We start from the raw sequence: 25,078 nt of genomic DNA, 5'->3' as shown, positions 1-25,078 counted from the left end.
TAAAATAGACTTCCTTTTACTGACCTTTTTTAGCAAATGATTTTGGTGAAGCAGAAGCATGCATGCATCGCTTATAACTTCTTTAAATAGTTATGAAATAAACAGGGATAAAACTGACTCTGGTGGGATTCGAACCCACAGCCTTTGAATACCTTCTTGACATTCACCTAGAAGTCCAATGCGCTATCCATTGCGCCACAGAGCCAATCTGCTTGAATGAGGTGCACAGATATTCAGAAATGAAATAATGAGCTTTGAGCTGTTGATCAACTTTATAAAGTTCATTGGATACTATAACCATGGCTATATTTTGAATATTGAATTGGGTAAAAGTTATTCACCGTGTCAAACTACATGATACAGTTGGTAAGTCTGCATACAACTTAAGTTTAGTGTATCGTCATCTGATATATGAGACAGATGGGTTTTTCACTTCTCCATGAAAGACGTTTTTTTTTTAATTTTGGTAATGGAATATCTTATTCATCATGCAGTGGAACACAAAAAGAATGTACAATCAGAATACTTTTTCTTTAAAGTAGCCGACCGCCTGAACAGGGACTTGAACCCTGGACCCTCAGATTAAAAGTCTGATGCTCTACCGACTGAGCTATCCAGGCTCTGTAACACTGCAACTAAAAATCAGCTAAAAATGATGTGGACGCACACCAACCTACACTTTAATTCTTAATATGGTTACATATATTAGCAATCAAATATGTAGAGTTTAATAATTAATTGATATTTCAAGCATTTGAAATTTCAGCAGCACACGTAATCTATTTTAAATCCTGAAGTTCGTTCTATCTCATTTTCGGCTGACTTAGAAATCATGTCTCTAAATTGACATTGTGAAATTAGTAAAAGGCCAAATACTATTACTAGGTACTAAATTACATGTCCAGCAGTATAACTGGAAATTTACTCTTGGGCATAGATTATGCAACATTTTCAAAGCAAACAGTGTCTGTTTAAATAGACTTTCTTTCACTGCCGTTTTGGTAAATGTCTCTGGTTATGCAGAAGCAGGCATTGTTTGTTACTGTTTCAATTAGTTATAAGATAAAGGAGGGATAAAACTGACCCAGCTAGTATTCCAACCCAAAGACTTTGAATGCTTTCTCTACATTAGCCTAGAACCCCAAGCCGCTATCCATTGCACCAGAGATCCAACCTGATTCAACAAGGTGAACAGAAATTCTCAAATAAAAAGATGAGCTATCAGCGGTTGACCAACTTTATAAAGTGATTTGGAAACTATAAGCAGGGTTCCATTTTGAACATTGAATTGGGGAAAAGATAATCAACATCTCAAACGACATGATACCGTTGCGGTAAGTCTTCTTAACTCTTGTCAAATGGTACACGACCGATGGGTAATTAATGGCTCCATTAAGAGTAACTTGCAATTACTCTAATGGGACTACTCGTTCATTGGATCCTGAAAAGAGCATGTCATTAGAGTACATTTTCTTTAAACAAACCGCCTGAACAGGGACTTGAACCCTGGACCCTCAGATTAAAAGTCTGATGCTCAACCGACTGAGCTATCCAGGCTCTGATACAGCAAACCTCAAAATCACCTAATCAAAATTTGGCAGTGTCCCAACTAACGCTATGTTTCTTAAGATGGTTACCTGAAGAAGGTACCAAATACACTAGAATATAATAATGAATTGATATTTCAAGCATTTGAAATTTCTTCAGTAAATGTAACCTTATTTTTAGTCCTGAAGTTGCTACTATCTCATTTTTTTGCTGACGTCAAATTCATATGTGTTTATTGACATGGTAAAATTAAGGAAGGGCCCAAAATCTTACTTCCGAGTAAATTATATTTTCATCAGTACAGCTGACAATTTCCTCTTCTGCATAGATTACCCAAATTGAACGGTGTCTCTTTAAAATAGACTTCCTTTTACTGACCTTTTTTAGCAAATGATTTTGGTGAAGCAGAAGCATGCATGCATCGCTTATAACTTCTTTAAATAGTTATGAAATAAACAGGGATAAAACTGACTCTGGTGGGATTCGAACCCACAGCCTTTGAATACCTTCTTGACATTCACCTAGAAGTCCAATGCGCTATCCATTGCGCCACAGAGCCAATCTGCTTGAATGAGGTGCACAGATATTCAGAAATGAAATAATGAGCTTTGAGCTGTTGATCAACTTTATAAAGTTCATTGGATACTATAACCATGGCTATATTTTGAATATTGAATTGGGTAAAAGTTATTCACCGTGTCAAACTACATGATACAGTTGGTAAGTCTGCATACAACTTAAGTTTAGTGTATCGTCATCTGATATATGAGACAGATGGGTTTTTCACTTCTCCATGAAAGACGTTTTTTTTTAATTTTGGTAATGGAATATCTTATTCATCATGCAGTGGAACACAAAAAGAATGTACAATCAGAATACTTTTTCTTTAAAGTAGCCGACCGCCTGAACAGGGACTTGAACCCTGGACCCTCAGATTAAAAGTCTGATGCTCTACCGACTGAGCTATCCAGGCTCTGCAACACTGCAACTAAAAATCAGCTAAAAATGATGTGGACGCACACCAACCTACACTTTAATTCTTAATATGGTTACATATATTAGCAATCAAATATGTAGAGTTTAATAATTAATTGATATTTCAAGCATTTGAAATTTCAGCAGCACACGTAATCTATTTTAAATCCTGAAATTCGTTCTATCTCATTTTCGGCTGACTTAGAAATCATGTCTCTAAATTGACATTGTGAAATTAGTAAAAGGCCAAATACTATTACTAGGTACTAAATTACATGTCCAGCAGTATAACTGGAAATTTACTCTTGGGCATAGATTATGCAACATTTTCAAAGCAAACAGTGTCTGTTTAAATAGACTTTCTTTCACTGCCGTTTTGGTAAATGTCTCTGGTTATGCAGAAGCAGGCATTGTTTGTTACTGTTTCAATTAGTTATAAGATAAAGGAGGGATAAAACTGACCCAGCTAGTATTCCAACCCAAAGACTTTGAATGCTTTCTCTACATTAGCCTAGAACCCCAAGCCGCTATCCATTGCACCAGAGATCCAACCTGATTCAACAAGGTGAACAGAAATTCTCAAATAAAAAGATGAGCTATCAGCGGTTGACCAACTTTATAAAGTGATTTGGAAACTATAAGCAGGGTTCCATTTTGAACATTGAATTGGGGAAAAGATAATCAACATCTCAAACGACATGATACCGTTGCGGTAAGTCTTCTTAACTCTTGTCAAATGGTACACGACCGATGGGTATTTAATGGCTCCATTAAGAGTAACTTGCAATTACTCTAATGGGACTACTCGTTCATTGGATCCTGAAAAGAGCATGTGATTAGAGTACATTTTCTTTAAACAAACCGCCTGAACAGGGACTTGAACCCTGGACCCTCAGATTAAAAGTCTGATGCTCTACCGACTGAGCTATCCAGGCTCTGATACAGCAAACCTCAAAATCACCTAATCAAAATTTGGCAGTGTCCCAACTAACGCTATGTTTCTTAAGATGGTTACCTGAAGAAGGTACCAAATACACTAGAATATAATAATGAATTGATATTTCAAGCATTTGAAATTTCTTCAGTAAATGTAACCTTATTTTTAGTCCTGAAGTTGCTACTATCTCATTTTTTTGCTGACGTCAAATTCATATGTGTTTATTGACATGGTAAAATTAACGAAGGGCCCAAAATCTTACTTCCGAGTAAATTATATTTTCATCAGTACAGCTGACAATTTCCTCTTCTGCATAGATTACCCAAATTGAACGGTGTCTCTTTAAAATAGACTTCCTTTTACTGACCTTTTTTAGCAAATGATTTTGGTGAAGCAGAAGCATGCATGCATCGCTTATAACTTCTTTAAATAGTTATGAAATAAACAGGGATAAAACTGACTCTGGTGGGATTCGAACCCACAGCCTTTGAATACCTTCTTGACATTCACCTAGAAGTCCAATGCGCTATCCATTGCGCCACAGAGCCAATCTGCTTGAATGAGGTGCACAGATATTCAGAAATGAAATAATGAGCTTTGAGCTGTTGATCAACTTTATAAAGTTCATTGGATACTATAACCATGGCTATATTTTGAATATTGAATTGGGTAAAAGTTATTCACCGTGTCAAACTACATGATACAGTTGGTAAGTCTGCATACAACTTAAGTTTAGTGTATCGTCATCTGATATATGAGACAGATGGGTTTTTCACTTCTCCATGAAAGACGTTTTTTTTTTAATTTTGGTAATGGAATATCTTATTCATCATGCAGTGGAACACAAAAAGAATGTACAATCAGAATACTTTTTCTTTAAAGTAGCCGACCGCCTGAACAGGGACTTGAACCCTGGACCCTCAGATTTAAAGTCTGATGCTCTACCGACTGAGCTATCCAGGCTCTGTAACACTGCAACTAAAAATCAGCTAAAAATGATGTGGACGCACACCAACCTACACTTTAATTCTTAATATGGTTACATATATTAGCAATCAAATATGTAGAGTTTAATAATTAATTGATATTTCAAGCATTTGAAATTTCAGCAGCACACGTAATCTATTTTAAATCCTGAAGTTCGTTCTATCTCATTTTCGGCTGACTTAGAAATCATGTCTCTAAATTGACATTGGGAAATTAGTAAAAGGCCAAATACTATTACTAGGTACTAAATTACATGTCCAGCAGTATAACTGGAAATTTACTCTTGGGCATAGATTATGCAACATTTTCAAAGCAAACAGTGTCTGTTTAAATAGACTTTCTTTCACTGCCGTTTTGGTAAATGTCTCTGGTTATGCAGAAGCAGGCATTGTTTGTTACTGTTTCAATTAGTTATAAGATAAAGGAGGGATAAAACTGACCCAGCTAGTATTCCAACCCAAAGACTTTGAATGCTTTCTCTACATTAGCCTAGAACCCCAAGCAGCTATCCATTGCACCAGAGATCCAACCTGATTCAACAAGGTGAACAGAAATTCTCAAATAAAAAGATGAGCTATCAGCGGTTGACCAACTTTATAAAGTGATTTGGAAACTATAAGCAGGGTTCCATTTTGAACATTGAATTGGGGAAAAGATAATCAACATCTCAAACGACATGATACCGTTGCGGTAAGTCTTCTTAACTCTTGTCAAATGGTACACGACCGATGGGTATTTAATGGCTCCATTAAGAGTAACTTGCAATTACTCTAATGGGACTACTCGTTCATTGGATCCTGAAAAGAGAATGTCATTAGAGTACATTTTCTTTAAACAAACCGCCTGAACAGGGACTTGAACCCTGGACCCTCAGATTAAAAGTCTGATGTTCTACCGACTGAGCTATCCAGGCTCTGATACAGCAAACCTCAAAATCACCTAATCAAAATTTGGCAGTGTCCCAACTAACGCTATGTTTCTTAAGATGGTTACCTGAAGAAGGTACCAAATACACTAGAATATAATAATGAATTGATATTTCAAGCATTTGAAATTTCTTCAGTAAATGTAACCTTATTTTTAGTCCTGAAGTTGCTACTATCTCATTTTTTTGCTGACGTCAAATTCATATGTGTTTATTGACATGGTAAAATTAACGAAGGGCCCAAAATCTTACTTCCGAGTAAATTATATTTTCATCAGTACAGCTGACAATTTCCTCTTCTGCATAGATTACCCAAATTGAACGGTGTCTCTTTAAAATAGACTTCCTTTTACTGACCTTTTTTAGCAAATGATTTTGGTGAAGCAGAAGCATGCATGCATCGCTTATAACTTCTTTAAATAGTTATGAAATAAACAGGGATAAAACTGACTCTGGTGGGATTCGAACCCACAGCCTTTGAATACCTTCTTGACATTCACCTAGAAGTCCAATGCGCTATCCATTGCGCCACAGAGCCAATCTGCTTGAATGAGGTGCACAGATATTCAGAAATGAAATAATGAGCTTTGAGCTGTTGATCAACTTTATAAAGTTCATTGGATACTATAACCATGGCTATATTTTGAATATTGAATTGGGTAAAAGTTATTCACCGTGTCAAACTACATGATACAGTTGGTAAGTCTGCATACAACTTAAGTTTAGTGTATCGTCATCTGATATATGAGACAGATGGGTTTTTCACTTCTCCATGAAAGACGTTTTTTTTTTAATTTTGGTAATGGAATATCTTATTCATCATGCAGTGGAACACAAAAAGAATGTACAATCAGAATACTTTTTCTTTAAAGTAGCCGACCGCCTGAACAGGGACTTGAACCCTGGACCCTCAGATTAAAAGTCTGATGCTCTACCGACTGAGCTATCCAGGCTCTGTAACACTGCAACTAAAAATCAGCTAAAAATGATGTGGACGCACACCAACCTACACTTTAATTCTTAATATGGTTACATATATTAGCAATCAAATATGTAGAGTTTAATAATTAATTGATATTTCAAGCATTTGAAATTTCAGCAGCACACGTAATCTATTTTAAATCCTGAAGTTCGTTCTATCTCATTTTCGGCTGACTTAGAAATCATGTCTCTAAATTGACATTGGGAAATTAGTAAAAGGCCAAATACTATTACTAGGTACTAAATTACATGTCCAGCAGTATAACTGGAAATTTACTCTTGGGCATAGATTATGCAACATTTTCAAAGCAAACAGTGTCTGTTTAAATAGACTTTCTTTCACTGCCGTTTTGGTAAATGTCTCTGGTTATGCAGAAGCAGGCATTGTTTGTTACTGTTTCAATTAGTTATAAGATAAAGGAGGGATAAAACTGACCCAGCTAGTATTCCAACCCAAAGACTTTGAATGCTTTCTCTACATTAGCCTAGAACCCCAAGCCGCTATCCATTGCACCAGAGATCCAACCTGATTCAACAAGGTGAACAGAAATTCTCAAATAAAAAGATGAGCTATCAGCGGTTGACCAACTTTATAAAGTGATTTGGAAACTATAAGCAGGGTTCCATTTTGAACATTGAATTGGGGAAAAGATAATCAACATCTCAAACGACATGATACCGTTGCGGTAAGTCTTCTTAACTCTTGTCAAATGGTACACGACCGATGGGTATTTAATGGCTCCATTAAGAGTAACTTGCAATTACTCTAATGGGACTACTCGTTCATTGGATCCTGAAAAGAGCATGTGATTAGAGTACATTTTCTTTAAACAAACCGCCTGAACAGGGACTTGAACCCTGGACCCTCAGATTAAAAGTCTGATGCTCTACCGACTGAGCTATCCAGGCTCTGATACAGCAAACCTCAAAATCACCTAATCAAAATTTGGCAGTGTCCCAACTAACGCTATGTTTCTTAAGATGGTTACCTGAAGAAGGTACCAAATACACTAGAATATAATAATGAATTGATATTTCAAGCATTTGAAATTTCTTCAGTAAATGTAACCTTATTTTTAGTCCTGAAGTTGCTACTATCTCATTTTTTTGCTGACGTCAAATTCATATGTGTTTATTGACATGGTAAAATTAACGAAGGGCCCAAAATCTAACTTCCGAGTAAATTATATTTTCATCAGTAGAGCTGACAATTTCCTCTTCTGCATAGATTACCCAAATTGAACGGTGTCTCTTTAAAATAGACTTCCTTTTACTGACCTTTTTTAGCAAATGATTTTGGTGAAGCAGAAGCATGCATGCATCGCTTATAACTTCTTTAAATAGTTATGAAATAAACAGGGATAAAACTGACTCTGGTGGGATTCGAACCCACAGCCTTTGAATACCTTCTTGACATTCACCTAGAAGTCCAATGCGCTATCCATTGCGCCACAGAGCCAATCTGCTTGAATGAGGTGCACAGATATTCAGAAATGAAATAATGAGCTTTGAGCTGTTGATCAACTTTATAAAGTTCATTGGATACTATAACCATGGCTATATTTTGAATATTGAATTGGGTAAAAGTTATTCACCGTGTCAAACTACATGATACAGTTGGTAAGTCTGCATACAACTTAAGTTTAGTGTATCGTCATCTGATATATGAGACAGATGGGTTTTTCACTTCTCCATGAAAGACGTTTTTTTTTAATTTTGGTAATGGAATATCTTATTCATCATGCAGTGGAACACAAAAAGAATGTACAATCAGAATACTTTTTCTTTAAAGTAGCCGACCGCCTAAACAGGGACTTGAACCCTGGACCCTCAGATTAAAAGTCTGATGCTCTACCGACTGAGCTATCCAGGCTCTGCAACACTGCAACTAAAAATCAGCTAAAAATGATGTGGACGCACACCAACCTACACTTTAATTCTTAATATGGTTACATATATTAGCAATCAAATATGTAGAGTTTAATAATTAATTGATATTTCAAGCATTTGAAATTTCAGCAGCACACGTAATCTATTTTAAATCCTGAAATTCGTTCTATCTCATTTTCGGCTGACTTAGAAATCATGTCTCTAAATTGACATTGTGAAATTAGTAAAAGGCCAAATACTATTACTAGGTACTAAATTACATGTCCAGCAGTATAACTGGAAATTTACTCTTGGGCATAGATTATGCAACATTTTCAAAGCAAACAGTGTCTGTTTAAATAGACTTTCTTTCACTGCCGTTTTGGTAAATGTCTCTGGTTATGCAGAAGCAGGCATTGTTTGTTACTGTTTCAATTAGTTATAAGATAAAGGAGGGATAAAACTGACCCAGCTAGTATTCCAACCCAAGGACTTTGAATGCTTTCTCTACATTAGCCTAGAACCCCAAGCCGCTATCCATTGCACCAGAGATCCAACCTGATTCAACAAGGTGAACAGAAATTCTCAAATAAAAAGATGAGCTATCAGCGGTTGACCAACTTTATAAAGTGATTTGGAAACTATAAGCAGGGTTCCATTTTGAACATTGAATTGGGGAAAAGATAATCAACATCTCAAACGACATGATACCGTTGCGGTAAGTCTTCTTAACTCTTGTCAAATGGTACACGACCGATGGGTAATTAATGGCTCCATTAAGAGTAACTTGCAATTACTCTAATGGGACTACTCGTTCATTGGATCCTGAAAAGAGCATGTCATTAGAGTACATTTTCTTTAAACAAACCGCCTGAACAGGGACTTGAACCCTGGACCCTCAGATTAAAAGTCTGATGCTCAACCGACTGAGCTATCCAGGCTCTGATACAGCAAACCTCAAAATCACCTAATCAAAATTTGGCAGTGTCCCAACTAACGCTATGTTTCTTAAGATGGTTACCTGAAGAAGGTACCAAATACACTAGAATATAATAATGAATTGATATTTCAAGCATTTGAAATTTCTTCAGTAAATGTAACCTTATTTTTAGTCCTGAAGTTGCTACTATCTCATTTTTTTGCTGACGTCAAATTCATATGTGTTTATTGACATGGTAAAATTAAGGAAGGGCCCAAAATCTTACTTCCGAGTAAATTATATTTTCATCAGTACAGCTGACAATTTCCTCTTCTGCATAGATTACCCAAATTGAACGGTGTCTCTTTAAAATAGACTTCCTTTTACTGACCTTTTTTAGCAAATGATTTTGGTGAAGCAGAAGCATGCATGCATCGCTTATAACTTCTTTAAATAGTTATGAAATAAACAGGGATAAAACTGACTCTGGTGGGATTCGAACCCACAGCCTTTGAATACCTTCTTGACATTCACCTAGAAGTCCAATGCGCTATCCATTGCGCCACAGAGCCAATCTGCTTGAATGAGGTGCACAGATATTCAGAAATGAAATAATGAGCTTTGAGCTGTTGATCAACTTTATAAAGTTCATTGGATACTATAACCATGGCTATATTTTGAATATTGAATTGGGTAAAAGTTATTCACCGTGTCAAACTACATGATACAGTTGGTAAGTCTGCATACAACTTAAGTTTAGTGTATCGTCATCTGATATATGAGACAGATGGGTTTTTCACTTCTCCATGAAAGACGTTTTTTTTTAATTTTGGTAATGGAATATCTTATTCATCATGCAGTGGAACACAAAAAGAATGTACAATCAGAATACTTTTTCTTTAAAGTAGCCGACCGCCTGAACAGGGACTTGAACCCTGGACCCTCAGATTAAAAGTCTGATGCTCTACCGACTGAGCTATCCAGGCTCTGCAACACTGCAACTAAAAATCAGCTAAAAATGATGTGGACGCACACCAACCTACACTTTAATTCTTAATATGGTTACATATATTAGCAATCAAATATGTAGAGTTTAATAATTAATTGATATTTCAAGCATTTGAAATTTCAGCAGCACACGTAATCTATTTTAAATCCTGAAATTCGTTCTATCTCATTTTCGGCTGACTTAGAAATCATGTCTCTAAATTGACATTGTGAAATTAGTAAAAGGCCAAATACTATTACTAGGTACTAAATTACATGTCCAGCAGTATAACTGGAAATTTACTCTTGGGCATAGATTATGCAACATTTTCAAAGCAAACAGTGTCTGTTTAAATAGACTTTCTTTCACTGCCGTTTTGGTAAATGTCTCTGGTTATGCAGAAGCAGGCATTGTTTGTTACTGTTTCAATTAGTTATAAGATAAAGGAGGGATAAAACTGACCCAGCTAGTATTCCAACCCAAAGACTTTGAATGCTTTCTCTACATTAGCCTAGAACCCCAAGCCGCTATCCATTGCACCAGAGATCCAACCTGATTCAACAAGGTGAACAGAAATTCTCAAATAAAAAGATGAGCTATCAGCGGTTGACCAACTTTATAAAGTGATTTGGAAACTATAAGCAGGGTTCCATTTTGAACATTGAATTGGGGAAAAGATAATCAACATCTCAAACGACATGATACCGTTGCGGTAAGTCTTCTTAACTCTTGTCAAATGGTACACGACCGATGGGTAATTAATGGCTCCATTAAGAGTAACTTGCAATTACTCTAATGGGACTACTCGTTCATTGGATCCTGAAAAGAGCATGTCATTAGAGTACATTTTCTTTAAACAAACCGCCTGAACAGGGACTTGAACCCTGGACCCTCAGATTAAAAGTCTGATGCTCAACCGACTGAGCTATCCAGGCTCTGATACAGCAAACCTCAAAATCACCTAATCAAAATTTGGCAGTGTCCCAACTAACGCTATGTTTCTTAAGATGGTTACCTGAAGAAGGTACCAAATACACTAGAATATAATAATGAATTGATATTTCAAGCATTTGAAATTTCTTCAGTAAATGTAACCTTATTTTTAGTCCTGAAGTTGCTACTATCTCATTTTTTTGCTGACGTCAAATTCATATGTGTTTATTGACATGGTAAAATTAAGGAAGGGCCCAAAATCTTACTTCCGAGTAAATTATATTTTCATCAGTACAGCTGACAATTTCCTCTTCTGCATAGATTACCCAAATTGAACGGTGTCTCTTTAAAATAGACTTCCTTTTACTGACCTTTTTTAGCAAATGATTTTGGTGAAGCAGAAGCATGCATGCATCGCTTATAACTTCTTTAAATAGTTATGAAATAAACAGGGATAAAACTGACTCTGGTGGGATTCGAACCCACAGCCTTTGAATACCTTCTTGACATTCACCTAGAAGTCCAATGCGCTATCCATTGCGCCACAGAGCCAATCTGCTTGAATGAGGTGCACAGATATTCAGAAATGAAATAATGAGCTTTGAGCTGTTGATCAACTTTATAAAGTTCATTGGATACTATAACCATGGCTATATTTTGAATATTGAATTGGGTAAAAGTTATTCACCGTGTCAAACTACATGATACAGTTGGTAAGTCTGCATACAACTTAAGTTTAGTGTATCGTCATCTGATATATGAGACAGATGGGTTTTTCACTTCTCCATGAAAGACGTTTTTTTTTAATTTTGGTAATGGAATATCTTATTCATCATGCAGTGGAACACAAAAAGAATGTACAATCAGAATACTTTTTCTTTAAAGTAGCCGACCGCCTGAACAGGGACTTGAACCCTGGACCCTCAGATTAAAAGTCTGATGCTCTACCGACTGAGCTATCCAGGCTCTGCAACACTGCAACTAAAAATCAGCTAAAAATGATGTGGACGCACACCAACCTACACTTTAATTCTTAATATGGTTACATATATTAGCAATCAAATATGTAGAGTTTAATAATTAATTGATATTTCAAGCATTTGAAATTTCAGCAGCACACGTAATCTATTTTAAATCCTGAAATTCGTTCTATCTCATTTTCGGCTGACTTAGAAATCATGTCTCTAAATTGACATTGTGAAATTAGTAAAAGGCCAAATACTATTACTAGGTACTAAATTACATGTCCAGCAGTATAACTGGAAATTTACTCTTGGGCATAGATTATGCAACATTTTCAAAGCAAACAGTGTCTGTTTAAATAGACTTTCTTTCACTGCCGTTTTGGTAAATGTCTCTGGTTATGCAGAAGCAGGCATTGTTTGTTACTGTTTCAATTAGTTATAAGATAAAGGAGGGATAAAACTGACCCAGCTAGTATTCCAACCCAAAGACTTTGAATGCTTTCTCTACATTAGCCTAGAACCCCAAGCCGCTATCCATTGCACCAGAGATCCAACCTGATTCAACAAGGTGAACAGAAATTCTCAAATAAAAAGATGAGCTATCAGCGGTTGACCAACTTTATAAAGTGATTTGGAAACTATAAGCAGGGTTCCATTTTGAACATTGAATTGGGGAAAAGATAATCAACATCTCAAACGACATGATACCGTTGCGGTAAGTCTTCTTAACTCTTGTCAAATGGTACACGACCGATGGGTATTTAATGGCTCCATTAAGAGTAACTTGCAATTACTCTAATGGGACTACTCGTTCATTGGATCCTGAAAAGAGCATGTGATTAGAGTACATTTTCTTTAAACAAACCGCCTGAACAGGGACTTGAACCCTGGACCCTCAGATTAAAAGTCTGATGCTCTACCGACTGAGCTATCCAGGCTCTGATACAGCAAACCTCAAAATCACCTAATCAAAATTTGGCAGTGTCCCAACTAACGCTATGTTTCTTAAGATGGTTACCTGAAGAAGGTACCAAATACACTAGAATATAATAATGAATTGATATTTCAAGCATTTGAAATTTCTTCAGTAAATGTAACCTTATTTTTAGTCCTGAAGTTGCTACTATCTCATTTTTTTGCTGACGTCAAATTCATATGTGTTTATTGACATGGTAAAATTAACGAAGGGCCCAAAATCTTACTTCCGAGTAAATTATATTTTCATCAGTACAGCTGACAATTTCCTCTTCTGCATAGATTACCCAAATTGAACGGTGTCTCTTTAAAATAGACTTCCTTTTACTGACCTTTTTTAGCAAATGATTTTGGTGAAGCAGAAGCATGCATGCATCGCTTATAACTTCTTTAAATAGTTATGAAATAAACAGGGATAAAACTGACTCTGGTGGGATTCGAACCCACAGCCTTTGAATACCTTCTTGACATTCACCTAGAAGTCCAATGCGCTATCCATTGCGCCACAGAGCCAATCTGCTTGAATGAGGTGCACAGATATTCAGAAATGAAATAATGAGCTTTGAGCTGTTGATCAACTTTATAAAGTTCATTGGATACTATAACCATGGCTATATTTTGAATATTGAATTGGGTAAAAGTTATTCACCGTGTCAAACTACATGATACAGTTGGTAAGTCTGCATACAACTTAAGTTTAGTGTATCGTCATCTGATATATGAGACAGATGGGTTTTTCACTTCTCCATGAAAGACGTTTTTTTTTTAATTTTGGTAATGGAATATCTTATTCATCATGCAGTGGAACACAAAAAGAATGTACAATCAGAATACTTTTTCTTTAAAGTAGCCGACCGCCTGAACAGGGACTTGAACCCTGGACCCTCAGATTAAAAGTCTGATGCTCTACCGACTGAGCTATCCAGGCTCTGTAACACTGCAACTAAAAATCAGCTAAAAATGATGTGGACGCACACCAACCTACACTTTAATTCTTAATATGGTTACATATATTAGCAATCAAATATGTAGAGTTTAATAATTAATTGATATTTCAAGCATTTGAAATTTCAGCAGCACACGTAATCTATTTTAAATCCTGAAGTTCGTTCTATCTCATTTTCGGCTGACTTAGAAATCATGTCTCTAAATTGACATTGGGAAATTAGTAAAAGGCCAAATACTATTACTAGGTACTAAATTACATGTCCAGCAGTATAACTGGAAATTTACTCTTGGGCATAGATTATGCAACATTTTCAAAGCAAACAGTGTCTGTTTAAATAGACTTTCTTTCACTGCCGTTTTGGTAAATGTCTCTGGTTATGCAGAAGCAGGCATTGTTTGTTACTGTTTCAATTAGTTATAAGATAAAGGAGGGATAAAACTGACCCAGCTAGTATTCCAACCCAAAGACTTTGAATGCTTTCTCTACATTAGCCTAGAACCCCAAGCCGCTATCCATTGCACCAGAGATCCAACCTGATTCAACAAGGTGAACAGAAATTCTCAAATAAAAAGATGAGCTATCAGCGGTTGACCAACTTTATAAAGTGATTTGGAAACTATAAGCAGGGTTCCATTTTGAACATTGAATTGGGGAAAAGATAATCAACATCTCAAACGACATGATACCGTTGCGGTAAGTCTTCTTAACTCTTGTCAAATGGTACACGACCGATGGGTATTTAATGGCTCCATTAAGAGTAACTTGCAATTACTCTAATGGGACTACTCGTTCATTGGATCCTGAAAAGAGCATGTGATTAGAGTACATTTTCTTTAAACAAACCGCCTGAACAGGGACTTGAACCCTGGACCCTCAGATTAAAAGTCTGATGCTCTACCGACTGAGCTATCCAGGCTCTGATACAGCAAACCTCAAAATCACCTAATCAAAATTTGGCAGTGTCCCAACTAACGCTATGTTTCTTAAGATGGTTACCTGAAGAAGGTACCAAATACACTAGAATATAATAATGAATTGATATTTCAAGCATTTGAAATTTCTTCAGTAAATGTAACCTTATTTTTAGTCCTGAAGTTGCTACTATCTCATTTTTTTGCTGACGTCAAATTCATATGTGTTTATTGACATGGTAAAATTAACGAAGGGCCCAAAATCTAACTTCCGAGTAAATTATATTTTCATCAGTACAGCTGACAATTTCCTCTTCTGCATAGATTACCCAAATTGAACGGTGTCTCTTTAAAATAGACTTCCTTTTACTGACCTTTTTTAGCAAATGATTTTGGTGAAGCAGAAGCATGCATGCATCGCTTATAACTTCTTTAAATAGTTATGAAATAAACAGGGATAAAACTGACTCTGGTGGGATTCGAACCCACAGCCTTTGAATACCTTCTTGACATTCACCTAGAAGTCCAATGCGCTATCCATTGCGCCACAGAGCCAATCTGCTTGAATGAGGTGCACAGATATTCAGAAATGAAATAATGAGCTTTGAGCTGTTGATCAACTTTATAAAGTTCATTGGATACTATAACCATGGCTATATTTTGAATATTGAATTGGGTAAAAGTTATTCACCGTGTCAAACTACATGATACAGTTGGTAAGTCTGCATACAACTTAAGTTTAGTGTATCGTCATCTGATATATGAGACAGATGGGTTTTTCACTTCTCCATGAAAGACGTTTTTTTTTAATTTTGGTAATGGAATATCTTATTCATCATGCAGTGGAACACAAAAAGAATGTACAATCAGAATACTTTTTCTTTAAAGTAGCCGACCGCCTGAACAGGGACTTGAACCCTGGACCCTCAGATTAAAAGTCTGATGCTCTACCGACTGAGCTATCCAGGCTCTGCAACACTGCAACTAAAAATCAGCTAAAAATGATGTGGACGCACACCAACCTACACTTTAATTCTTAATATGGTTACATATATTAGCAATCAAATATGTAGAGTTTAATAATTAATTGATATTTCAAGCATTTGAAATTTCAGCAGCACACGTAATCTATTTTAAATCCTGAAATTCGTTCTATCTCATTTTCGGCTGACTTAGAAATCATGTCTCTAAATTGACATTGTGAAATTAGTAAAAGGCCAAATACTATTACTAGGTACTAAATTACATGTCCAGCAGTATAACTGGAAATTTACTCTTGGGCATAGATTATGCAACATTTTCAAAGCAAACAGTGTCTGTTTAAATAGACTTTCTTTCACTGCCGTTTTGGTAAATGTCTCTGGTTATGCAGAAGCAGGCATTGTTTGTTACTGTTTCAATTAGTTATAAGATAAAGGAGGGATAAAACTGACCCAGCTAGTATTCCAACCCAAAGACTTTGAATGCTTTCTCTACATTAGCCTAGAACCCCAAGCCGCTATCCATTGCACCAGAGATCCAACCTGATTCAACAAGGTGAACAGAAATTCTCAAATAAAAAGATGAGCTATCAGCGGTTGACCAACTTTATAAAGTGATTTGGAAACTATAAGCAGGGTTCCATTTTGAACATTGAATTGGGGAAAAGATAATCAACATCTCAAACGACATGATACCGTTGCGGTAAGTCTTCTTAACTCTTGTCAAATGGTACACGACCGATGGGTATTTAATGGCTCCATTAAGAGTAACTTGCAATTACTCTAATGGGACTACTCGTTCATTGGATCCTGAAAAGAGCATGTCATTAGAGTACATTTTCTTTAAACAAACCGCCTGAACAGGGACTTGAACCCTGGACCCTCAGATTAAAAGTCTGATGCTCAACCGACTGAGCTATCCAGGCTCTGATACAGCAAACCTCAAAATCACCTAATCAAAATTTGGCAGTGTCCCAACTAACGCTATGTTTCTTAAGATGGTTACCTGAAGAAGGTACCAAATACACTAGAATATAATAATGAATTGATATTTCAAGCATTTGAAATTTCTTCAGTAAATGTAACCTTATTTTTAGTCCTGAAGTTGCTACTATCTCATTTTTTTGCTGACGTCAAATTCATATGTGTTTATTGACATGGTAAAATTAACGAAGGGCCCAAAATCTTACTTCCGAGTAAATTATATTTTCATCAGTACAGCTGACAATTTCCTCTTCTGCATAGATTACCCAAATTGAACGGTGTCTCTTTAAAATAGACTTCCTTTTACTGACCTTTTTTAGCAAATGATTTTGGTGAAGCAGAAGCATGCATGCATCGCTTATAACTTCTTTAAATAGTTATGAAATAAACAGGGATAAAACTGACTCTGGTGGGATTCGAACCCACAGCCTTTGAATACCTTCTTGACATTCACCTAGAAGTCCAATGCGCTATCCATTGCGCCACAGAGCCAATCTGCTTGAATGAGGTGCACAGATATTCAGAAATGAAATAATGAGCTTTGAGCTGTTGATCAACTTTATAAAGTTCATTGGATACTATAACCATGGCTATATTTTGAATATTGAATTGGGTAAAAGTTATTCACCGTGTCAAACTACATGATACAGTTGGTAAGTCTGCATACAACTTAAGTTTAGTGTATCGTCATCTGATATATGAGACAGATGGGTTTTTCACTTCTCCATGAAAGACGTTTTTTTTTAATTTTGGTAATGGAATATCTTATTCATCATGCAGTGGAACACAAAAAGAATGTACAATCAGAATACTTTTTCTTTAAAGTAGCCGACCGCCTGAACAGGGACTTGAACCCTGGACCCTCAGATTAAAAGTCTGATGCTCTACCGACTGAGCTATCCAGGCTCTGCAACACTGCAACTAAAAATCAGCTAAAAATGATGTGGACGCACACCAACCTACACTTTAATTCTTTATATGGTTACATATATTAGCAATCAAATATGTAGAGTTTAATAATTAATTGATATTTCAAGCATTTGAAATTTCAGCAGCACACGTAATCTATTTTAAATCCTGAAATTCGTTCTATCTCATTTTCGGCTGACTTAGAAATCATGTCTCTAAATTGACATTGTGAAATTAGTAAAAGGCCAAATACTATTACTAGGTACTAAATTACATGTCCAGCAGTATAACTGGAAATTTACTCTTGGGCATAGATTATGCAACATTTTCAAAGCAAACAGTGTCTGTTTAAATAGACTTTCTTTCACTGCCGTTTTGGTAAATGTCTCTGGTTATGCAGAAGCAGGCATTGTTTGTTACTGTTTCAATTAGTTATAAGATAAAGGAGGGATAAAACTGACCCAGCTAGTATTCCAACCCAAAGACTTTGAATGCTTTCTCTACATTAGCCTAGAACCCCAAACCGCTATCCATTGCACCAGAGATCCAACCTGATTCAACAAGGTGAACAGAAATTCTCAAATAAAAAGATGAGCTATCAGCGGTTGACCAACTTTATAAAGTGATTTGGAAACTATAAGCAGGGTTCCATTTTGAACATTGAATTGGGGAAAAGATAATCAACATCTCAAACGACATGATACCGTTGCGGTAAGTCTTCTTAACTCTTGTCAAATGGTACACGACCGATGTGTATTTAATGGCTCCATTAAGAGTAACTTGCAATTACTCTAATGGGACTACTCGTTCATTGGATCCTGAAAAGAGCATGTGATTAGAGTACATTTTCTTTAAACAAACCGCCTGAACAGGGACTTGAACCCTGGACCCTCAGATTAAAAGTCTGATGCTCTACCGACTGAGCTATCCAGGCTCTGATACAGCAAACCTCAAAATCACCTAATCAAAATTTGGCAGTGTCCCAACTAACGCTATGTTTCTTAAGATGGTTACCTGAAGAAGGTACCAAATACACTAGAATATAATAATGAATTGATATTTCAAGCATTTGAAATTTCTTCAGTAAATGTAACCTTATTTTTAGTCCTGAAGTTGCTACTATCTCATTTTTTTGCTGACGTCAAATTCATATGTGTTTATTGACATGGTAAAATTAAGGAAGGGCCCAAAATCTTACTTCCGAGTAAATTATATTTTCATCAGTACAGCTGACAATTTCCTCTTCTGCATAGATTACCCAAATTGAACGGTGTCTCTTTAAAATAGACTTCCTTTTACTGACCTTTTTTAGCAAATGATTTTGGTGAAGCAGAAGCATGCATGCATCGCTTATAACTTCTTTAAATAGTTATGAAATAAACAGGGATAAAACTGACTCTGGTGGGATTCGAACCCACAGCCTTTGAATACCTTCTTGACATTCACCTAGAAGTCCAATGCGCTATCCATTGCGCCACAGAGCCAATCTGCTTGAATGAGGTGCACAGATATTCAGAAATGAAATAATGAGCTTTGAGCTGTTGATCAACTTTATAAAGTTCATTGGATACTATAACCATGGCTATATTTTGAATATTGAATTGGGTAAAAGTTATTCACCGTGTCAAACTACATGATACAGTTGGTAAGTCTGCATACAACTTAAGTTTAGTGTATCGTCATCTGATATATGAGACAGATGGGTTTTTCACTTCTCCATGAAAGACGTTTTTTTTTTAATTTTGGTAATGGAATATCTTATTCATCATGCAGTGGAACACAAAAAGAATGTACAATCAGAATACTTTTTCTTTAAAGTAGCCGACCGCCTGAACAGGGACTTGAACCCTGGACCCTCAGATTAAAAGTCTGATGCTCTACCGACTGAGCTATCCAGGCTCTGTAACACTGCAACTAAAAATCAGCTAAAAATGATGTGGACGCACACCAACCTACACTTTAATTCTTAATATGGTTACATATATTAGCAATCAAATATGTAGAGTTTAATAATTAATTGATATTTCAAGCATTTGAAATTTCAGCAGCACACGTAATCTATTTTAAATCCTGAAGTTCGTTCTATCTCATTTTCGGCTGACTTAGAAATCATGTCTCTAAATTGACATTGGGAAATTAGTAAAAGGCCAAATACTATTACTAGGTACTAAATTACATGTCCAGCAGTATAACTGGAAATTTACTCTTGGGCATAGATTATGCAACATTTTCAAAGCAAACAGTGTCTGTTTAAATAGACTTTCTTTCACTGCCGTTTTGGTAAATGTCTCTGGTTATGCAGAAGCAGGCATTGTTTGTTACTGTTTCAATTAGTTATAAGATAAAGGAGGGATAAAACTGACCCAGCTAGTATTCCAACCCAAAGACTTTGAATGCTTTCTCTACATTAGCCTAGAACCCCAAGCCGCTATCCATTGCACCAGAGATCCAACCTGATTCAACAAGGTGAACAGAAATTCTCAAATAAAAAGATGAGCTATCAGCGGTTGACCAACTTTATAAAGTGATTTGGAAACTATAAGCAGGGTTCCATTTTGAACATTGAATTGGGGAAAAGATAATCAACATCTCAAACGACATGATACCGTTGCGGTAAGTCTTCTTAACTCTTGTCAAATGGTACACGACCGATGGGTATTTAATGGCTCCATTAAGAGTAACTTGCAATTACTCTAATGGGACTACTCGTTCATTGGATCCTGAAAAGAGCATGTGATTAGAGTACATTTTCTTTAAACAAACCGCCTGAACAGGGACTTGAACCCTGGACCCTCAGATTAAAAGTCTGATGCTCTACCGACTGAGCTATCCAGGCTCTGATACAGCAAACCTCAAAATCACCTAATCAAAATTTGGCAGTGTCCCAACTAACGCTATGTTTCTTAAGATGGTTACCTGAAGAAGGTACCAAATACACTAGAATATAATAATGAATTGATATTTCAAGCATTTGAAATTTCTTCAGTAAATGTAACCTTATTTTTAGTCCTGAAGTTGCTACTATCTCATTTTTTTGCTGACGTCAAATTCATATGTGTTTATTGACATGGTAAAATTAACGAAGGGCCCAAAATCTAACTTCCGAGTAAATTATATTTTCATCAGTACAGCTGACAATTTCCTCTTCTGCATAGATTACCCAAATTGAACGGTGTCTCTTTAAAATAGACTTCCTTTTACTGACCTTTTTTAGCAAATGATTTTGGTGAAGCAGAAGCATGCATGCATCGCTTATAACTTCTTTAAATAGTTATGAAATAAACAGGGATAAAACTGACTCTGGTGGGATTCGAACCCACAGCCTTTGAATACCTTCTTGACATTCACCTAGAAGTCCAATGCGCTATCCATTGCGCCACAGAGCCAATCTGCTTGAATGAGGTGCACAGATATTCAGAAATGAAATAATGAGCTTTGAGCTGTTGATCAACTTTATAAAGTTCATTGGATACTATAACCATGGCTATATTTTGAATATTGAATTGGGTAAAAGTTATTCACCGTGTCAAACTACATGATACAGTTGGTAAGTCTGCATACAACTTAAGTTTAGTGTATCGTCATCTGATATATGAGACAGATGGGTTTTTCACTTCTCCATGAAAGACGTTTTTTTTTTAATTTTGGTAATGGAATATCTTATTCATCATGCAGTGGAACACAAAAAGAATGTACAATCAGAATACTTTTTCTTTAAAGTAGCCGACCGCCTGAACAGGGACTTGAACCCTGGACCCTCAGATTAAAAGTCTGATGCTCTACCGACTGAGCTATCCAGGCTCTGCAACACTGCAACTAAAAATCAGCTAAAAATGATGTGGACGCACACCAACCTACACTTTAATTCTTAATATGGTTACATATATTAGCAATCAAATATGTAGAGTTTAATAATTAATTGATATTTCAAGCATTTGAAATTTCAGCAGCACACGTAATCTATTTTAAATCCTGAAATTCGTTCTATCTCATTTTCGGCTGACTTAGAAATCATGTCTCTAAATTGACATTGTGAAATTAGTAAAAGGCCAAATACTATTACTAGGTACTAAATTACATGTCCAGCAGTATAACTGGAAATTTACTCTTGGGCATAGATTATGCAACATTTTCAAAGCAAACAGTGTCTGTTTAAATAGACTTTCTTTCACTGCCGTTTTGGTAAATGTCTCTGGTTATGCAGAAGCAGGCATTGTTTGTTACTGTTTCAATTAGTTATAAGATAAAGGAGGGATAAAACTGACCCAGCTAGTATTCCAACCCAAAGACTTTGAATGCTTTCTCTACATTAGCCTAGAACCCCAAGCCGCTATCCATTGCACCAGAGATCCAACCTGATTCAACAAGGTGAACAGAAATTCTCAAATAAAAAGATGAGCTATCAGCGGTTGACCAACTTTATAAAGTGATTTGAAAACTATAAGCAGGGTTCCATTTTGAACATTGAATTGGGGAAAAGATAATCAACATCTCAAACGACATGATACCGTTGCGGTAAGTCTTCTTAACTCTTGTCAAATGGTACACGACCGATGGGTATTTAATGGCTCCATTAAGAGTAACTTGCAATTACTCTAATGGGACTACTCGTTCATTGGATCCTGAAAAGAGCATGTCATTAGAGTACATTTTCTTTAAACAAACCGCCTGAACAGGGACTTGAACCCTGGACCCTCAGATTAAAAGTCTGATGCTCTACCGACTGAGCTATCCAGGCTCTGATACAGCAAACCTCAAAATCACCTAATCAAAATTTGGCAGTGTCCCAACTAACGCTATGTTTCTTAAGATGGTTACCTGAAGAAGGTACCAAATACACTAGAATATAATAATGAATTGATATTTCAAGCATTTGAAATTTCTTCAGTAAATGTAACCTTATTTTTAGTCCTGAAGTTGCTACTATCTCATTTTTTTGCTGACGTCAAATTCATATGTGTTTATTGACATGGTAAAATTAAGGAAGGGCCCAAAATCTTACTTCCGAGTAAATTATATTTTCATCAGTACAGCTGACAATTTCCTCTTCTGCATAGATTACCCAAATTGAACGGTGTCTCTTTAAAATAGACTTCCTTTTACTGACCTTTTTTAGCAAATGATTTTGGTGAAGCAGAAGCATGCATGCATCGCTTATAACTTCTTTAAATAGTTATGAAATAAACAGGGATAAAACTGACTCTGGTGGGATTCGAACCCACAGCCTTTGAATACCTTCTTGACATTCACCTAGAAGTCCAATGCGCTATCCATTGCGCCACAGAGCCAATCTGCTTGAATGAGGTGCACAGATATTCAGAAATGAAATAATGAGCTTTGAGCTGTTGATCAACTTTATAAAGTTCATTGGATACTATAACCATGGCTATATTTTGAATATTGAATTGGGTAAAAGTTATTCACCGTGTCAAACTACATGATACAGTTGGTAAGTCTGCATACAACTTAAGTTTAGTGTATCGTCATCTGATATATGAGACAGATGGGTTTTTCACTTCTCCATGAAAGACGTTTTTTTTTTAATTTTGGTAATGGAATATCTTATTCATCATGCAGTGGAACACAAAAAGAATGTACAATCAGAATACTTTTTCTTTAAAGTAGCCGACCGCCTGAACAGGGACTTGAACCCTGGACCCTCAGATTAAAAGTCTGATGCTCTACCGACTGAGCTATCCAGGCTCTGCAACACTGCAACTAAAAATCAGCTAAAAATGATGTGGACGCACACCAACCTACACTTTAATTCTTAATATGGTTACATATATTAGCAATCAAATATGTAGAGTTTAATAATTAATTGATATTTCAAGCATTTGAAATTTCAGCAGCACACGTAATCTATTTTAAATCCTGAAATTCGTTCTATCTCATTTTCGGCTGACTTAGAAATCATGTCTCTAAATTGACATTGTGAAATTAGTAAAAGGCCAAATACTATTACTAGGTACTAAATTACATGTCCAGCAGTATAACTGGAAATTTACTCTTGGGCATAGATTATGCAACATTTTCAAAGCAAACAGTGTCTGTTTAAATAGACTTTCTTTCACTGCCGTTTTGGTAAATGTCTCTGGTTATGCAGAAGCAGGCATTGTTTGTTACTGTTTCAATTAGTTATAAGATAAAGGAGGGATAAAACTGACCCAGCTAGTATTCCAACCCAAAGACTTTGAATGCTTTCTCTACATTAGCCTAGAACCCCAAGCCGCTATCCATTGCACCAGAGATCCAACCTGATTCAACAAGGTGAACAGAAATTCTCAAATAAAAAGATGAGCTATCAGCGGTTGACCAACTTTATAAAGTGATTTGGAAACTATAAGCAGGGTTCCATTTTGAACATTGAATTGGGGAAAAGATAATCAACATCTCAAACGACATGATACCGTTGCGGTAAGTCTTCTTAACTCTTGTCAAATGGTACACGACCGATGGGTATTTAATGGCTCCATTAAGAGTAACTTGCAATTACTCTAATGGGACTACTCGTTCATTGGATCCTGAAAAGAGCATGTCATTAGAGTACATTTTCTTTAAACAAACCGCCTGAACAGGGACTTGAACCCTGGACCCTCAGATTAAAAGTCTGATGCTCAACCGACTGAGCTATCCAGGCTCTGATACAGCAAACCTCAAAATCACCTAATCAAAATTTGGCAGTGTCCCAACTAACGCTATGTTTCTTAAGATGGTTACCTGAAGAAGGTACCAAATACACTAGAATATAATAATGAATTGATATTTCAAGCATTTGAAATTTCTTCAGTAAATGTAACCTTATTTTTAGTCCTGAAGTTGCTACTATCTCATTTTTTTGCTGACGTCAAATTCATATGTGTTTATTGACATGGTAAAATTAAGGAAGGGCCCAAAATCTTACTTCCGAGTAAATTATATTTTCATCAGTACAGCTGACAATTTCCTCTTCTGCATAGATTACCCAAATTGAACGGTGTCTCTTTAAAATAGACTTCCTTTTACTGACCTTTTTTAGCAAATGATTTTGGTGAAGCAGAAGCATGCATGCATCGCTTATAACTTCTTTAAATAGTTATGAAATAAACAGGGATAAAACTGACTCTGGTGGGATTCGAACCCACAGCCTTTGAATACCTTCTTGACATTCACCTAGAAGTCCAATGCGCTATCCATTGCGCCACAGAGCCAATCTGCTTGAATGAGGTGCACAGATATTCAGAAATGAAATAATGAGCTTTGAGCTGTTGATCAACTTTATAAAGTTCATTGGATACTATAACCATGGCTATATTTTGAATATTGAATTGGGTAAAAGTTATTCACCGTGTCAAACTACATGA

General features: G+C 36.1%; 32 non-coding genes across 32 annotated transcripts; all 32 read right to left on the bottom strand.

Moving 5' to 3' along the window:
• Positions 1-114: 114 nt before the first annotated feature.
• On the bottom strand, positions 115-205 carry TRNAR-UCU (transfer RNA arginine (anticodon UCU)). The gene is given in 2 exon segments: positions 115-150; positions 169-205. It is a non-coding gene; the product is annotated as a tRNA-Arg (tRNA).
• Positions 206-547: 342 nt separating this feature from the next.
• TRNAK-UUU (transfer RNA lysine (anticodon UUU)) lies at positions 548-620 on the bottom strand. The gene has a single exon. It is a non-coding gene; the product is annotated as a tRNA-Lys (tRNA).
• A 1,396-nt stretch (positions 621-2,016) lies between these two features.
• On the bottom strand, positions 2,017-2,107 carry TRNAR-UCU (transfer RNA arginine (anticodon UCU)). Its single transcript is given in 2 exon segments — positions 2,017-2,052; positions 2,071-2,107. It is a non-coding gene; the product is annotated as a tRNA-Arg (tRNA).
• A 341-nt stretch (positions 2,108-2,448) lies between these two features.
• TRNAK-UUU (transfer RNA lysine (anticodon UUU)) lies at positions 2,449-2,521 on the bottom strand. Its single transcript has one exon. It is a non-coding gene; the product is annotated as a tRNA-Lys (tRNA).
• Positions 2,522-3,385: 864 nt separating this feature from the next.
• Positions 3,386-3,458, bottom strand: TRNAK-UUU (transfer RNA lysine (anticodon UUU)). Its single transcript has one exon. It is a non-coding gene; the product is annotated as a tRNA-Lys (tRNA).
• A 459-nt stretch (positions 3,459-3,917) lies between these two features.
• TRNAR-UCU (transfer RNA arginine (anticodon UCU)) lies at positions 3,918-4,008 on the bottom strand. Its single transcript is given in 2 exon segments — positions 3,918-3,953; positions 3,972-4,008. It is a non-coding gene; the product is annotated as a tRNA-Arg (tRNA).
• A 1,811-nt stretch (positions 4,009-5,819) lies between these two features.
• TRNAR-UCU (transfer RNA arginine (anticodon UCU)) lies at positions 5,820-5,910 on the bottom strand. The gene is given in 2 exon segments: positions 5,820-5,855; positions 5,874-5,910. It is a non-coding gene; the product is annotated as a tRNA-Arg (tRNA).
• A 342-nt stretch (positions 5,911-6,252) lies between these two features.
• TRNAK-UUU (transfer RNA lysine (anticodon UUU)) lies at positions 6,253-6,325 on the bottom strand. The gene has a single exon. It is a non-coding gene; the product is annotated as a tRNA-Lys (tRNA).
• An 864-nt stretch (positions 6,326-7,189) lies between these two features.
• On the bottom strand, positions 7,190-7,262 carry TRNAK-UUU (transfer RNA lysine (anticodon UUU)). The gene has a single exon. It is a non-coding gene; the product is annotated as a tRNA-Lys (tRNA).
• Positions 7,263-7,721: 459 nt separating this feature from the next.
• TRNAR-UCU (transfer RNA arginine (anticodon UCU)) lies at positions 7,722-7,812 on the bottom strand. The gene is given in 2 exon segments: positions 7,722-7,757; positions 7,776-7,812. It is a non-coding gene; the product is annotated as a tRNA-Arg (tRNA).
• A 1,810-nt stretch (positions 7,813-9,622) lies between these two features.
• Positions 9,623-9,713, bottom strand: TRNAR-UCU (transfer RNA arginine (anticodon UCU)). The gene is given in 2 exon segments: positions 9,623-9,658; positions 9,677-9,713. It is a non-coding gene; the product is annotated as a tRNA-Arg (tRNA).
• A 341-nt stretch (positions 9,714-10,054) lies between these two features.
• On the bottom strand, positions 10,055-10,127 carry TRNAK-UUU (transfer RNA lysine (anticodon UUU)). Its single transcript has one exon. It is a non-coding gene; the product is annotated as a tRNA-Lys (tRNA).
• A 1,396-nt stretch (positions 10,128-11,523) lies between these two features.
• On the bottom strand, positions 11,524-11,614 carry TRNAR-UCU (transfer RNA arginine (anticodon UCU)). The gene is given in 2 exon segments: positions 11,524-11,559; positions 11,578-11,614. It is a non-coding gene; the product is annotated as a tRNA-Arg (tRNA).
• A 341-nt stretch (positions 11,615-11,955) lies between these two features.
• TRNAK-UUU (transfer RNA lysine (anticodon UUU)) lies at positions 11,956-12,028 on the bottom strand. The gene has a single exon. It is a non-coding gene; the product is annotated as a tRNA-Lys (tRNA).
• An 864-nt stretch (positions 12,029-12,892) lies between these two features.
• TRNAK-UUU (transfer RNA lysine (anticodon UUU)) lies at positions 12,893-12,965 on the bottom strand. Its single transcript has one exon. It is a non-coding gene; the product is annotated as a tRNA-Lys (tRNA).
• A 459-nt stretch (positions 12,966-13,424) lies between these two features.
• TRNAR-UCU (transfer RNA arginine (anticodon UCU)) lies at positions 13,425-13,515 on the bottom strand. The gene is given in 2 exon segments: positions 13,425-13,460; positions 13,479-13,515. It is a non-coding gene; the product is annotated as a tRNA-Arg (tRNA).
• Positions 13,516-13,857: 342 nt separating this feature from the next.
• Positions 13,858-13,930, bottom strand: TRNAK-UUU (transfer RNA lysine (anticodon UUU)). The gene has a single exon. It is a non-coding gene; the product is annotated as a tRNA-Lys (tRNA).
• An 864-nt stretch (positions 13,931-14,794) lies between these two features.
• Positions 14,795-14,867, bottom strand: TRNAK-UUU (transfer RNA lysine (anticodon UUU)). Its single transcript has one exon. It is a non-coding gene; the product is annotated as a tRNA-Lys (tRNA).
• Positions 14,868-15,326: 459 nt separating this feature from the next.
• On the bottom strand, positions 15,327-15,417 carry TRNAR-UCU (transfer RNA arginine (anticodon UCU)). The gene is given in 2 exon segments: positions 15,327-15,362; positions 15,381-15,417. It is a non-coding gene; the product is annotated as a tRNA-Arg (tRNA).
• Positions 15,418-15,758: 341 nt separating this feature from the next.
• On the bottom strand, positions 15,759-15,831 carry TRNAK-UUU (transfer RNA lysine (anticodon UUU)). Its single transcript has one exon. It is a non-coding gene; the product is annotated as a tRNA-Lys (tRNA).
• Positions 15,832-17,227: 1,396 nt separating this feature from the next.
• Positions 17,228-17,318, bottom strand: TRNAR-UCU (transfer RNA arginine (anticodon UCU)). The gene is given in 2 exon segments: positions 17,228-17,263; positions 17,282-17,318. It is a non-coding gene; the product is annotated as a tRNA-Arg (tRNA).
• Positions 17,319-17,659: 341 nt separating this feature from the next.
• Positions 17,660-17,732, bottom strand: TRNAK-UUU (transfer RNA lysine (anticodon UUU)). Its single transcript has one exon. It is a non-coding gene; the product is annotated as a tRNA-Lys (tRNA).
• An 864-nt stretch (positions 17,733-18,596) lies between these two features.
• TRNAK-UUU (transfer RNA lysine (anticodon UUU)) lies at positions 18,597-18,669 on the bottom strand. The gene has a single exon. It is a non-coding gene; the product is annotated as a tRNA-Lys (tRNA).
• Positions 18,670-19,128: 459 nt separating this feature from the next.
• Positions 19,129-19,219, bottom strand: TRNAR-UCU (transfer RNA arginine (anticodon UCU)). The gene is given in 2 exon segments: positions 19,129-19,164; positions 19,183-19,219. It is a non-coding gene; the product is annotated as a tRNA-Arg (tRNA).
• Positions 19,220-19,561: 342 nt separating this feature from the next.
• TRNAK-UUU (transfer RNA lysine (anticodon UUU)) lies at positions 19,562-19,634 on the bottom strand. The gene has a single exon. It is a non-coding gene; the product is annotated as a tRNA-Lys (tRNA).
• Positions 19,635-20,498: 864 nt separating this feature from the next.
• TRNAK-UUU (transfer RNA lysine (anticodon UUU)) lies at positions 20,499-20,571 on the bottom strand. Its single transcript has one exon. It is a non-coding gene; the product is annotated as a tRNA-Lys (tRNA).
• Positions 20,572-21,030: 459 nt separating this feature from the next.
• On the bottom strand, positions 21,031-21,121 carry TRNAR-UCU (transfer RNA arginine (anticodon UCU)). The gene is given in 2 exon segments: positions 21,031-21,066; positions 21,085-21,121. It is a non-coding gene; the product is annotated as a tRNA-Arg (tRNA).
• A 342-nt stretch (positions 21,122-21,463) lies between these two features.
• TRNAK-UUU (transfer RNA lysine (anticodon UUU)) lies at positions 21,464-21,536 on the bottom strand. Its single transcript has one exon. It is a non-coding gene; the product is annotated as a tRNA-Lys (tRNA).
• An 864-nt stretch (positions 21,537-22,400) lies between these two features.
• TRNAK-UUU (transfer RNA lysine (anticodon UUU)) lies at positions 22,401-22,473 on the bottom strand. The gene has a single exon. It is a non-coding gene; the product is annotated as a tRNA-Lys (tRNA).
• A 459-nt stretch (positions 22,474-22,932) lies between these two features.
• TRNAR-UCU (transfer RNA arginine (anticodon UCU)) lies at positions 22,933-23,023 on the bottom strand. Its single transcript is given in 2 exon segments — positions 22,933-22,968; positions 22,987-23,023. It is a non-coding gene; the product is annotated as a tRNA-Arg (tRNA).
• Positions 23,024-23,365: 342 nt separating this feature from the next.
• TRNAK-UUU (transfer RNA lysine (anticodon UUU)) lies at positions 23,366-23,438 on the bottom strand. Its single transcript has one exon. It is a non-coding gene; the product is annotated as a tRNA-Lys (tRNA).
• A 1,396-nt stretch (positions 23,439-24,834) lies between these two features.
• Positions 24,835-24,925, bottom strand: TRNAR-UCU (transfer RNA arginine (anticodon UCU)). Its single transcript is given in 2 exon segments — positions 24,835-24,870; positions 24,889-24,925. It is a non-coding gene; the product is annotated as a tRNA-Arg (tRNA).
• Positions 24,926-25,078: the final 153 nt, after the last annotated feature.

The sequence above is a fragment of the Triturus cristatus genome, chromosome 4_1 (genome assembly GCF_964204655.1).
Source record: "Triturus cristatus chromosome 4_1, aTriCri1.1, whole genome shotgun sequence".
In the NCBI taxonomy this organism is placed as follows: Eukaryota; Metazoa; Chordata; class Amphibia; order Caudata; family Salamandridae; genus Triturus; species Triturus cristatus.
Note: the sequence above shows the minus strand (reverse complement) of the source record. Positions and strands in the feature narration are given on the sequence as shown.